This window comes from Anabrus simplex, chromosome 4 (genome assembly GCF_040414725.1).
Source record: "Anabrus simplex isolate iqAnaSimp1 chromosome 4, ASM4041472v1, whole genome shotgun sequence".
Classification (NCBI taxonomy): Eukaryota; Metazoa; Arthropoda; class Insecta; order Orthoptera; family Tettigoniidae; genus Anabrus; species Anabrus simplex.
In genome coordinates this window covers 297,313,117-297,327,230 of record NC_090268.1, presented here as the reverse complement: position 1 = coordinate 297,327,230, position 14,114 = coordinate 297,313,117, and the positions used below count along the sequence as shown (strand labels likewise).

Below are 14,114 nucleotides of genomic sequence, written 5' to 3'. Positions count from 1 at the left end.
CGCGGTAGCGCTTGTTGCATTCGGACACTTTATACTTGCAGTCCGCTGCTCCATTCCCGGTATGTGTCGGCGTAACTGATCACCGCGAGTTTATATGATGCAGTATTACTCGAATACTAGCTTACTGTGGACTAACAAATTATTCTGAGATCACAGAAAACGCATGCCCCGAACCCGAAATATTCGTGAAGTTATGTTGTACCAGACTGGAAGACAGAGTCACCAGTCACTTCTGTGCTGATACTCTCACTGAGCTAGTGCAGTGGTATTTCCTACCGGTTGATAGCAGCACGTTGCCCAGTATTTGGAATACCCAGTTTTGCAATAGGAAGGCTGCTACTTGAGTAGCTGACATCTTTATTTCCAAACACATCCAGAGCTGCGTGATGCATGTTAGAAGAACTGGGTGCGTCAAATACATGAACATTTCCTTTTCTTCACTTTGGACCAAATAATATTGGGATGCGTAAATTATGCGAGAAAATATGGTAATACATAGTGACTGGAAGTATTCTGAGGATAACTGTGGCCGCTGAAAGCCAGACCTTTAAGTATATTTCATGCTTGTTCTCTACATTTATCACATCAGGATTTACCTAAACAGTTGTAACAGAGATAAGAAAGACCGCACTGTTTAGGTAAGGTATGCTATCAAGTACATGGATAGTGCCAGCAGTTCCACGACAAAGAGGTAAATAACAGGACAGCGTGATGCATTTGTGGAGGTAATGTGTTATTATCATAATGTTTAATTTCGTACAGTCATTGTCACCATTTTTTAATTAATGCATAGGAGGTTTTGTTTGGCGTCTCCGAAAATTGTAAAAGTAGTTAGTGAGATGTAAAATCAATATTATTATTATTATTATTATTATTTGTTAACTCCGCTATTGTCCGGTCCCAAGTCCGGAATAAGAAAGGATGATTGGCTGGCCAGACACCGAACTGTAAAACTGCTAACGCCGAATGTTAGGCGGCGGTAAATAACCTGACTCCCTAAAGGAGCCAACAACGGCTTCGGGCGGATTAACTCCCTTAGGTGGAGTGATGCTCCCTTCAGTGGAGGAAATGACACTGGAATCCATCACTTGAAGACCCAACGGCAAACAAGCGGAGGAGGTCATGCCAAACGGACTGGCTGTGTGAAGGCGCTACTCATTCATAACTGAAGTCTGTGGCTGTCTGTTGCAATCTCTGTGCCTAACACCGCACGTCTTATCTCACATGTGCCGCAGGATATGGCTTTGAGACCACAGTGTGAGGGTCACTTCCTGGCAAGTCGGGATCCTCCTTAAACAAATCTGCACCGGTGGCACTTTTCCTGCTACTTTCTCAACTTCAATCAAGCCCAACGGCGATGGGGCAAGGATGGCGGAGGCAGGTTTTGGGTAAACTGGGAGCCTCTAGTCCAGACGTGAACATTGGCGGCAGATGAGTGATGGTTGTCTGCATGAGACCCAGTGGCTACTCAAGAATTCAGTCCTGCGTCCAGCGGCTAACCCCACATGCGGTCGAAATAAGGCAAGTGAACATCAAATTATAACTGGATCTTTGAATGTCAGACCATTGCTTGATAACGAAAACGACAGACCAGAGAGAAGAACTGCTCTCATCACCCATGAGCCTGCTAGACTGAACAAAGACGTTGCTGCACTGAGCGAAACTAGACTATCAGATGAAGGGAAGATCTTCAGTCTGAATCTGGCTATACCATCTTTTGGAAAGGTAAGGAGAATGGAGAGAATCTTATACATGAGGTTGGATTCGCAGTCAAGACGAAACTGTTAAATGATCATCAGCTCACACCCATTGCATTCAGTGAAAGGCTCATGTCACTCTGTATACCACTTTCCAGGGATAAGTTCTTCACACTCATCTCTGCATATTCCCCCATCCTGAAAGCCAATGAAGAAACTAAGAACTATTCCTACCACCAGCTGAACTCCATCACCACTCAATAGGATACGCTGCGAGTCTGAAGAAGTGCTTCTGCTCTGCATCAGTGGGGCTAGAAAGACTCTCCAGCTTGTGACTGTGGTGCTGAAGTGCAAACCATCCTGCACATTCTGAAGGACTGCCCTCTGCAAGCTTTTGCTGGTTCCATCGAGGACATTCATCGAGTGACTCCTGAGGCACTCTCTTGGCTGGAAGAGCTGGACATTCGTCTATAAGAGACTGAAAGACCCCCCACATTAACCTTTTTGATGTGGAGTTTGTGTGTGTGTGTGTGTGTATATATATATATTTTTTACGGTCTGCTACTTGTTGGCCTGTGTGCAGAACACAAGCTGTTCATCACTAACACTCAGTTTCGCCCACCTAACCATTACAAGATAACATGGATGCACCTACAATCTAAGCACTGGCACATTCTCGACTAAGTCACCACCCGACAGTGTGAAAAGAAAGATGTTCTCATCACCAAGACTGCGGGAAGTATTGATGATTGTTGGACAGATCACAAACGTCTGATCTGTCAACTCAGAATATCCTTCCATCGGAAACCAACTGTGCATCACCCAAGCAAGCCCCGATGCAAGTCTGCCACTTTCAAATTCTCAGATAAATTAACATTGTCAGACTTCCAAAATGCGATCATGAACCGATTGGCAAGCAATCCAGTATGCACAAATGACATGGAACAAAAATGGTCAACACTCCAAAGGAATATCATCGAGTCAGCTGAGGAAATCATCGGCTACGAGAAGAGAAAGAGGCAAGACTGGTTCGAGGATAACAATGAAATTCTGAACCTTATCAGTGCCAAACGGGAAGCCCAACTATCCAGTCTTCAATATCCATCATCAAGTGTTGGACTCAAATAAGAGAAATGAAGAACAACTGGTGGCAGGAGAAGGCTCCAGAACTCCAAAGACTATCTGATGCAAGAGACCTGCGCAACTTCTACGCGGGAAACAAAAGAGATCTATGGTCCATGTCGCTCTTCAATTGGAACTCTGAAAACACAGAATGGTGCTAACACCCTTTCCGATTAAAAGATATTAGAATCATTCCGTATTGACGGTTTTCACGTTTTGTATTGAAGTAGGATAAATTTAATTTTTTCCTTTGTAAAGTGAAACCCTTACCAATGGTAGAGACATCCTGGAGCGCTGCAAGGAACCCTTCTCCACTATTTTAAACCAAAGCTCCACTGCAGCCGGTGAGTTTCTACAAGATGTCCCACAAATTCCCCCTCAACCATGGATGGCAATGCCATGAACTTATCAGGAATTGTGTGTGGCACTTGATAGGCCGAAACCTAGGAAAGCATCTGGACCAAACAACATCCCTCTGGAACTAATTCATCGTGGAGGCTTACCCTAAAAACGAGGCTCTTCACCCTCGTCCTTTCAAACTGGGAACATGTGCAAACACTTCATGATGGTATGACTGGACAGATTCTCCATCAAAACAACAACTCCTAAGATATGACCTTTCTGGCTTCACCATCAACGAAAAAAACCCACATGCTAAGCCTGCACCAGGGATTAACATCCCAGAATTTAACATTACCATCTCAAACACCAAACTAGAACAAACTGACCATTTAACTTACCCTGGGAGTATCTAGGCAAAGAGCTGTACTTCCGAACAGGATGTGAAAAACAGGCTTCGTGCTGCCCATGTGGCTTTGGGCGACTATCACACAGAGTCTTCAGGAATAAAAACCTTATAATTCGTACAAAACTAATAGTGTATCAGGTTGTACACTCTATGGATGGGAAATGTGGACCCTTATACCGCTGCGGCATCAAAAAGCTGGAGCGCTTTCACCAGCAAAAACTACTACGCTCCATCATGAACATCAAGTGGGAAAACTACGTCTCTAATGTTGAAAATCTCGAGAGCATGGGCCGTATGAATGACACCAGACTACCGCGCAAGATCCTGTATGGTGAACTTGGTTCCGGTTCAAGACCATGGGGTGCCCCACTGAGACGTTTCAAAAGATCACCTAAAACAAACCTTAAAGATAGCAGAAATAAACCCACAAATCTGGGAAATACTTGCCAAGGACCGTTTACTTCGGCAGCAAAGTGTCTGTGCCTCAGCTCAACACTCTGAACAAGAACGCTGCAGATATGATATTAAGTAACAGGAAAGCAAACTTCGCCAAACCCAGCCAAGATCTCCCCCATCCCTAAGCTGCGCGATGTGTGGGTGTATGTTCTACGCAAGATTTCAACTGTACAGTCACCGGAAGTAAACACAAACTGCTGTGAATTGAAGTGAGCTATTAGAAAGGAAATCTGTAAACTTGGGTAATGATCACTTTGTTAATGATCTCGCCTGCTACAGTATATTAACAGCAACCACCGTGAATATTTCTTAACTAAAGTAAACTCGTGTCCTCATCCCGAGATGGTACAGCTCTTTTTACCCGTGCCCTCAACGGAGGTGAGCTGCACGTACAGTACAAGCTTCTAATGAGTGTTCCCAGATTTTGTTAGGGCACGACGAATCCTCTCGGCTGTTATTCTCGGCTTTCTAGACCGGGGCCGCTATCTCACCGTCAGATAGCTACTGAATTCTAATCATGTAGGTTGAGTGGACCTCGAACCAGTCCTCAGGTCCACGTGAAAATCGCTGACCTGGCCGGGAATCGAACCCAGGGCCTACAGATAAGAGGCAGGCGCGCTACACCTACACCACAGGGCTGACAAGGTATTCTCAGTAGTGAAAGTAATCACTCCTCCTCTCCAGAAAAAGACATTTGTACCGATAATATCTATGAATTACATAAAATTAGCTTCATGGTCCGTATCGCACTTCAATAGATTCACAATTAAGTATTTAATTTATTTTCCACCTAGTCGATACAATGATTGCTTAAGGCAATTTTTAATGGTCAAAAGTGGTACATGTTTCGTATATTATCAACATCTTCAGCCACATAACACTGTTTAGATGAAAAATATATAAAATTGACAAAGTAATGCTTTAGAGGACGGAACATGTACCACTTTTGACCATTAAAAATTGCCTTAAGCAATCATTGTATCGACTAGGTGGAAAATAAATTAAATACTTAATTGTGAATATCTATGAAAGCGAGTGTGTGTAGGCCTAAAATGATGCCTTCACCTGTCCATGAAACTGTTGAATCACTACACAAAATAATAGAAGTGCTACATAAGGATTTGGTAGAAGCAAACCTTGTAATTAAAAAATTACAGCCTGAAAAGACAAATCTGATTGAAGAGGTGGAAAAACTAAGAAAATGCAATGGTGTTGGTGTTGGCGTGCTGTGGAGTGAGGTTATGTTGCGGCAAGGGAAAGTGTCATTAACTAGGCCTAATTCATCTGGAAATCATCCTGCAGTAACGAACAGATTCACGTTTTACACGACGTTTGCGAAGAGCAAGGAAGCACTTCTTTCTCCCAAGATGACAGTTCTCCAACGGAACCCCCACCCCGTCAAATTCATGCCGATAACGTGATCAAGAAAGTAAGGAAGGAGAAGAGAGTGAAAATGTTTGGTGATAGTCACAGTTGAGGCCTTTCAGCAAATCCAGCAGAACTGCAGGTCGACAGTGAAGTGACAGGTGTTATTCAACCAGGTGCCCCCTTTTCAGAAGTAGTAAAACCCCTCGAGGAATGCTGATAAACTCTCGTCCAATGGCGCCATAGTTATTGTCGGCGGAACCAACGACGTAGCGAGAAATGAAGGCCATCAGGCTGCAAGTACTCTGAAAAGGAATCTTAGGTAAGCTGACCCATACAAATGTGATACAGTGGAACCTCGATTCTCCGTTTTTGGAGGAAACACGGAGGGGAAAAAAAAAAGAAAGGTACAACGCGGGAAAGCGGAGAATCCAGGTATGAATGATCCATCAACAATTTGGCTAAACATCACAAAAATGAAATATGTATACTTATAATCTTACAAACACCCCCAAACCAAACCACAGCCCATATGGGCCTTCCGCCTACCAAGCAACTGCTGCTCGGTCCAAATGCCTGCAGATGAAGAGGTGACGCATGGTCAGAGTGACTAATCATTTCGGCCGTTATTCCTGGCTCTCTAGACCGGGGCCGCCATCTCTCCATTAAATACCACTTCAATTAAAAGTAATCGTAGAATGACTGAACCTGGAACCAGCCCTCATATACAGGTAAAAATGCCTGACCTGGGCGGGAATCGAACCTGGGGCCGCTGGGTGAGAGGCAGCCTTCGAACATTAATTACCGGTACGAGACTAAAAAAAATCTCGAAACTTTACATTCAGTTTTACCAGGGAAACTTCGTCAGTTTCCTCTGAAAACTTCTTTCAGTTCAGCAACTTTGATCAGCCAAACTTCGAAAAATCTAATAGCCGTTAAGGCCAAGCCAAACAACAATCGACCACAAGTATGTAGTTTATAATTCTGTAATCTAATAAAATAAAGCACATTAGATACAAAAGCGCGAATATGATGGCGAAACCCTTTAATTTTTTTAAATCTTTCATTGTAATTCGGGCACTGGTATACTGTTCGTAGTCAGTTTATGGAAATCTTGTACCGCGTAAATCAGGCCTACATCGACTTTTAAAGGTTATGAGGAACTTGAGAATATGGTTTCGAACATAAGTATCGATTCTCAAGTTCTGGAATGCACTATATTCAATTCTGCCAGACACCAATCACAATCAATCAATCAATAAAAATATAAACTTCCAAAATTACTGTTATTCACTACCTTGAGCTCAGATGGAAAGCGCGATAGCTGTACAAGTTGGTACAAGTGCGAAATGATGCAAAGTTTTTCAATGCAACGTGTGCAAAAAAAGACTGCGTTTTTGTAACATTTTAACACAAACATGTGAAATACCCACTAATAGTAGGACCAAAACAGCAATAGGCAATCCCAAACCCTCCCTTGGCTTTAAATATGTAAGGTGAAATACCTGTTCTGGTCTCGATAACAATCGTATACGATAATATTGTACTACTAAATTTGTGTTGCTTAAGGAGCAGTTTTGATTTCTTCCTGAAAGCCCAGTGACTATACAGTGCCCTGAGGGCAGTGCCGAAAATCTGTTCGGCGATACACTCGAAAAAATTAAAAAAATAAACATCTAAACCTAGACATAATGTAGATGTTTTGCAAGTACCAATATTTGAAGAAACTTGTTCAGTCTTCTAGTAGAGCTGCTGAAATGCGCTCTGTCTCCTTCCAATTGTTGTAGATACACTTTGCTTTATAATTTCTAAGGATTCTCTAAACAATACCATCTGAATACGATGCTAAGATGGTCCCTTATGTAAGTTCACCACCAATCGCTTTTCCAGTACAGTAGGCTACTTCCTCAAATTACCGCAATGACGGGACGTTAACATCATGATCCTTAAGTATGCCGTAACCGTCCTTTCGTGAGATACAGTTTCTTGAAAAATGCATGTCAAGGATTTAGCGCTGATGGGATTGAAATTTCTGGACGGTTGATCTGGGAAATCATTTCTTCGAGGAACGGATAATGCGGGATGTTTTCAACGTGATTTAATTAGGATGCTCGCGGACCACGTAATTTGAACGAATAATATGGGAAAACATAGTTTCCGGGAACGTACCATCGAGGTTCTACTGTAGTGACAAATGTGCCCCATAGACGTGATTTAACTGACTGGTCAATTGTGAATAAAGATGTCAAGGTCACAAATGAGAAATTCAGGCAAATATGTAGTCATTTCAAAAATGTTACGCTGTTAGACATTAGTAAATTAAACCGAACTTCTCATATGAGGCATGGCATGCACTTCAATAGACTGGGGAAGCAATATGTTGGCAAGTTAATAAGTAACATCATTACAAGTAAAGAACAGGATAAGACTGTCCTAGAACTACCTACTCCAGGAAAAATGTGTTGGATTCTGGACCCAATAACATTTCAATCCAGAATGTGAGTCCAGAATTGAATACCGGTAATGACTTGGAGGGTGTGAATAAACAGTTCAAAATATTTCATAAGAACATTCAATGTCTTAAAAACTGAATTTTAGAATTAAAAGTTATTTCTAAATTCAGTACACAATGTTATGGTTACCTGTTTGGATGAACTCTGGTGTAATAATAATAAACCTGAACTCATTAATAATGAAGGTTACTGTCTCGCAAGTTATTACAGTCGGGTTAATAAAGAGCATGGGGGAGTTTGTATTTTTGCTAAGTCAGGAATTGAATGTAAAGAAAGGAAGGATCTTGAAATGCATAATTCTCAATTAGAATCTGAACTTCAGTGGAATTTAAGCTTCCGTATGGTAAAAGGGTAATTCTGTTAACTGTGTACCGTTCACCAGATGCTGATGTGGAGATTTTCTTAGGAAAATTAGATCAAGTCCTTCATAACATTTTCGGTAGGAATAGCAGCACCCTCATCATTTGGCTACCTATATAAATGATTTCTCTTTATCCCTACCAAACACACTTGAAAATGCAAATAAATCAGATGTATTACCAGAACTCCCAACCTTTGTGCAAAACTCTATGCAATTAACTCCAGTAACAGAATTGGAAGTTCTTTAACATAATACAGTCTTTGAAGAATAAAACTTCCACAGGTGTAGATGAAATTCCCACAAAACTCACTAAAAAATGTGCTCCTTATCTGGTACAGCCTTTAACTTATCTCATCAATGAATCATTTTCTAGCGGACAGTTTCCTAAAAATACCTAAAGTTATCCCAGTCTTTAAAAGTGGAAACTTACACGATTTACATAGTTACAGACCAATATCAATACTTACTGTTATTTAAAAAATATTTGAATGTGCTATGAAAGATCAGCTTACTAAATTTTTAATGAAATATAACTTGTTAAATAAGGCACAACACTGGTTCAGAGCTGGCAGAAGTACTTTGTCTGCTGCATCACATTTAACACAGTTGGTCGTAAATGCTCTTGATAATGATGAAACTGTGATAGGACTGACCTTTCAAAGGCGTTTGATACTGTTGATCATGAAATATTGTTGCACAAATTATATCAGACTGGAGTTAGAGGAATTGTTAACGACTGGTTTAGATCATACCTGGATAAATGATCCCAGTATGTTGAAATTACACATTGTAACGGTAAAGGGCATAATGAGACAGATCACACTCGGGTAAAAAACAGAGGTATTCCGCAGGGTAGTATTTCGGGGCCTGTTCTTTCCTTGATCTATGTGAATGATCTTCCTCTCAACAATCAAGTAGAAACTGCAGTTCTGTATGCTAATGATACAAACATAATTATTAATAATCCAGACCCTATGTCTATAGAAACTGCAGCAAGTACAGTCATGTCTAGGTTAGAATCATAGTTCAAGAAAAACAAATTAACACTGAACTTAAAAAAAGACCCAATGCATGGAATTCAAGGCATCTACCTACCATGAGAAAACTGGAAAAAAACACAACCTTATATTAAATACAAAAGCAATTTAAAATACGCTGACTACAAAATTTTTAGGTGTCCATATACATGAAAAATTAAGATGGGATTGTCATATTAAAAAAAATAGGGAAGTCTCTGAGTTCTGTTTGTTTTGCCTTAAGGATTTTGTTTAACAGTTGTAGCGAAGAATATGTTAGAATAGCATATTTTGGATATTTCCATTCAGTCATCACATATGCTAATTGGACTCTGGCACTGCTACAAATCAAATCTTGATGTTATTTTTCGAATACAGAAACGAACTATCAGAATTATATCGAGACGTAACAGGTTAGATCATTGAAGACCATTATTTAGGAGACTAAGGATACTCCCACTACCAAGCATATACATCATGCAATGCATTCTACACGTGAAAAAAAATATTGATCACTTCAGAAAGAATTTTGACAGTCACAGTTACCAGAGGCAAACAAGAAATATTTTTATCGAGCACAAGAGTAAAACCATTGCCATGAGATATGTAGACTATTGGAATCAGATTGTATAATAAGCTTCCAAATAAGATTAAGGATATTAGTCCCGTCAGTTAATTACCACAGCTTTAAAAAATCTCCTGCCGAGTAGCTGCTTCTATTGTACAGAAGAATACAGGATGAAGTGCTGGTAATGATGCTATTACTTATTAACTTGTGAATGTTTTTAATATCTTAAAATATGTTAATGTCACATTGATTATGTACATATAATTAACACCACAACATAGATTTTTATTCTGTCTTGTGAATATTGGTTATTAATATTATTTACTATTTAACCCTTTCGTTCCAGTTGTACAGTATTCTGTACATCAGGTTTGTTTAATGTTTACTCTTAATTCACTAGTACATCATTTATTTCTTGCTCTTGAGTATGAACCTCTGACTCCTCTGTACAATTTCAGTGACTACAGTACACTCTAGTGCATTATTTCTACATTATTGATCAAAACAAACAACATGGCTGATAAGCATGGGATGAAGCATGGTATGTAAAGCAAATATTTTATTTGAGGCGATTTTGCCTTTCTAAGTTCCACTTTTTGTTGAAATATGAGTAATAAAGGTTATACTACCTTTTTTGCACCTTTATGATGTGTATGCTAAAGAACTCTTAACACTGCACTTGGCAGAAAATTCATGGACAGGATACTGTACAATAGGACTCAAGTGTTGTGAAAGCTAATGTACAAGGAAGTTCGGTATAAGGATAGTAACTGATTAATTTTCTGCTTTCCAACAATTTGACATGTTTTGATCTGTCATTAGTTCAATGGAGAATCCTTTTCCTGCCCATTTGTAAAACTGTGGCTATTAATTCTAGGTTTATTAAGCGTGATTTATCCCACTAATGCTGACCTGATCCTAAGTTTGCTTGAAGAAGGTGATACATGAGATATAGAAAACCTTGACTGCAGTGATGAAGAAGAGATAATTGCAGAGGATGAATCCCTCCAGAAAAGCCAATGAATAGGTAAGTAATAAAATAATAAAATTCTTCAGAGAAATTGCTATGTTTGATGGCACTACAAAATATACTCTTTATGAATGTAGGCCTAAATACTAATGTGTTACATTTTAATTAGATATTCTTCTTTGCAATTATTAATATTTTCCATTTATCTGCAGGTGCAGACACCCAGGGTACTACTGAGGAGGATTTAAATGTTGATGGGAGTGATCAATCAGATGATAGATAACACTCAGAGGTGGAATTTTTGCTGATTGAACGTTCAAATATCCAATGGCGATGTAAATCTATTATTGCCTTTGATGCTGAATTTGAATCTCCTGTCAATGTGTCGTGTGATGAATTTATTGTTGAACTGCACATAGTAAAAGGAGCCCTCAAATTTCCTAGAATTAGAATGTACTGGGACAGTGTTATAGGAATAGATCTCTTCAAGGATAACATGGTAAGAGATAGATTCTTTCATCTTCACTATAACTTGCATATTGTAGACACTTTGAAGAAGCCTGATAATTCAGACACATTCTGGAAAGTGTGTTAGACAAAGTGATAATTCAGGCACATTCTGGAAAGTGTATTAGACAAAGGTGCTTGCAGCTGAATATGGGAAGAGAAATATGCACTGATGAGCAGATGATTTCCTTGCATGGACATCTCAATGTGAAACTGTATGTAAAGGGTAAGACCAATCTTTGGGGCATCAAATTATTTGCACTCTGCGGAAAATCTGGAATTGCGTACTACTTTCTGTTGTACCAGAGCAGCACAACAGAAATAAATCTTGGATCCCAAAAACTATATGGTCTGGGGCCAGCACACCTCTGCAAAAGGGCATCTGTGCCTGGACATGAACTATATTATGATAAATATTTTTCTTCGTACAGTTTGTTACAGGCACTCAAAGCGAGAAAGATATTTGCTGCAGAAACAATGAGGATCAACAGGTTAAGAAAACCTCCAGTGAGTGGTGATACAGAAGGAAAGAAAAAGGAAAGGGGATTCAGTGAAGAAGTGTGCAGTGGTGATGGAGATGTGGTTGTAAAATGGTTCAGCAACAAAGGTGTTGTACTGGCATCTAATTTTGTTGGTATTGGAACACAGGACACAGTACAAAGGTGGGACAAAGGAAACTCCAAATATATCCAGATACCAAGGCCAGAAATTGTAAGGAGGTACAACCATGGCATGGGTGGGGTCGATTTGTTCGACCAACTCGTCAGCATTTACAGTATTTTCATAAGATCTAGAAAGTGGACCCTGAGAATGATGTTCTATGCGGTTGACTTTGCAGTTGTGAACAGCTGGCAAGAGTACAGAAAAGATTGTTTGAAAGCTGGAATCCCAAGAAAGCGGGTGATGGAATTGCTAGAGTTTCGAATTCGGGCTGGAGAGCTTTGATGAAAGTTGGAAAACCACTTCACAGGGAGCAAAGAGAGGAAGGCCAAGTTCTAGCCCCACATTATCCCTTCCGCCAACCAAAACGCAGAAAGTTGAAAGGAGACCCATCAGAGAGGTTCAGCAAGACAATGTCGACCATCTGGCCGAGCATGATAAGAGAAAAGAAGCAAAGTGATGCAAGGAGGCCAACTGCAAGCAAAGGACACATATATTCTGCTGCAAATGTTGTGTACGCTTATGTCTGAACACGGGGCGGAACTGCCTATTCGACTTTCATAGGCACTAGAAAGCTGCAGTGACATTCTTTATAGCAAAAAATAATATTCAGTAAAATTGTGTGTGCTAATAATAAAGACAGTATTTGACTGTCTGATTTCCAATAATTTGGCATGTTTTGAACGATCATTTGTTTTACAGAATAAAAATGTAATTGATTTTTATTCATTTTGCACTTATTTAAATGAAATCTGTGTATTCCAGATGTCCGGTATCTACATATATTTCACCTACATTGACATGATTATCCTTGAGCATAGAGTGCTATCTTGTGACCGTTGAGTCCAGATGTACAGAATACCGTACATGTATTTTCTACACCAGACATTCAAGTGAGCCATAAATTGGTACACATGTTCTACAAAGACTACATATAAATTTTAACATTCAAAATTATTTTTATCAGGTCAGAAAAAAATCAAGTCTGAAGGGGTTAAAAAATTTAAGATGTGCTGTTCCAACATTGAGGTATTTGGTGTTTCTGTTTGTTTTTTTCCCTCCTGTTTCAAAATTTTCATTATTGTGCATATATTACTGTTAGTATTAGGAAATCACTCAACAACTCCTATACTGTTGGCATATTTCAAAATATGTAATTGTACAGCCTATGGAAGCTAAATAAATGAATGAATGAATGAATGAATGAATGAATGAATGAATGAATGAATACCATTTCACTGCATATCAACCATCCTGCCATTCTTAAATCTCTGGCAGTACTGCGAATTGAACTCGGGGACCCCGATAATGGCAGCTAATTGTGCTAACCATTATGCTGGCAGACATGCTTACAACAAGGCAACACAGGCATATCGCAAGACTGATGTGTGCCTACAATGCGCGGGATGGACATATTTGTGAGACACCACTGGAGCTACAGTACGTGGCGGAGGCGGATTTACCAATGAAACACAGATGTACTGCATGATTTTGATGCGTTTTCATTTCATGGGTCAGACAGAAGAAACTATTCACAAATTTGGATGTCATCAGAGCTGCAGTATGACCTGTACCCCATTTGAAGCGGAATTATTGTCCTCCTCTACCGAATTACGTCGTATGCAATCTTTATTTTTCATTTTTTTTGTCTCGTAAAGCCAGGGGGGCCTAATACTCGAGGAAATATGGTATTAATAGGGAAATACCAAACTATGACAATATTGTGTTCAAAGCTCTTCATGATATAAAATAAGAAATGTACTCACCTTTTGCACCTGAACAGTATTAAAGGCACCGGTAGCACCCTCTAATTCAATATTACTTGGCTTGAGAGGGTCTACATCCCTGGATTCTTACTGTTTCTGCAAACCATTATTATTTAGAATATCACTTAAACGGAACAATAAAGCATATCAACCGCTATCATAATTTAAGTTCTCTAGCTATAAATACCTTAGGAGCCGATTGCTGTAAGTAGCTAGGATAGGCAGGGAACACGTACGGGACTGCATTTTCTGTGTCTCGGCCCAGGTAAGTGCAGTCAAACTTCCACAACTAAAGTCATAACTCAAATTTTCGATATCTCGAAGGGATTTTCTTTTACCGGTGGAATTTTGTATCTTTTGTGCGT

The 14,114-nt window shown here is 39.7% G+C and overlaps 1 protein-coding gene across 3 annotated transcripts in view; it reads right to left on the bottom strand.

Annotated features, from left to right (window-relative positions):
- The window catches only part of Capr (Caprin), a 220,663-nt gene that overhangs the window by 25,007 nt on the left and 181,542 nt on the right, over positions 1-14,114 (bottom strand). The gene's annotated exons all lie outside the window — the stretch shown is intronic.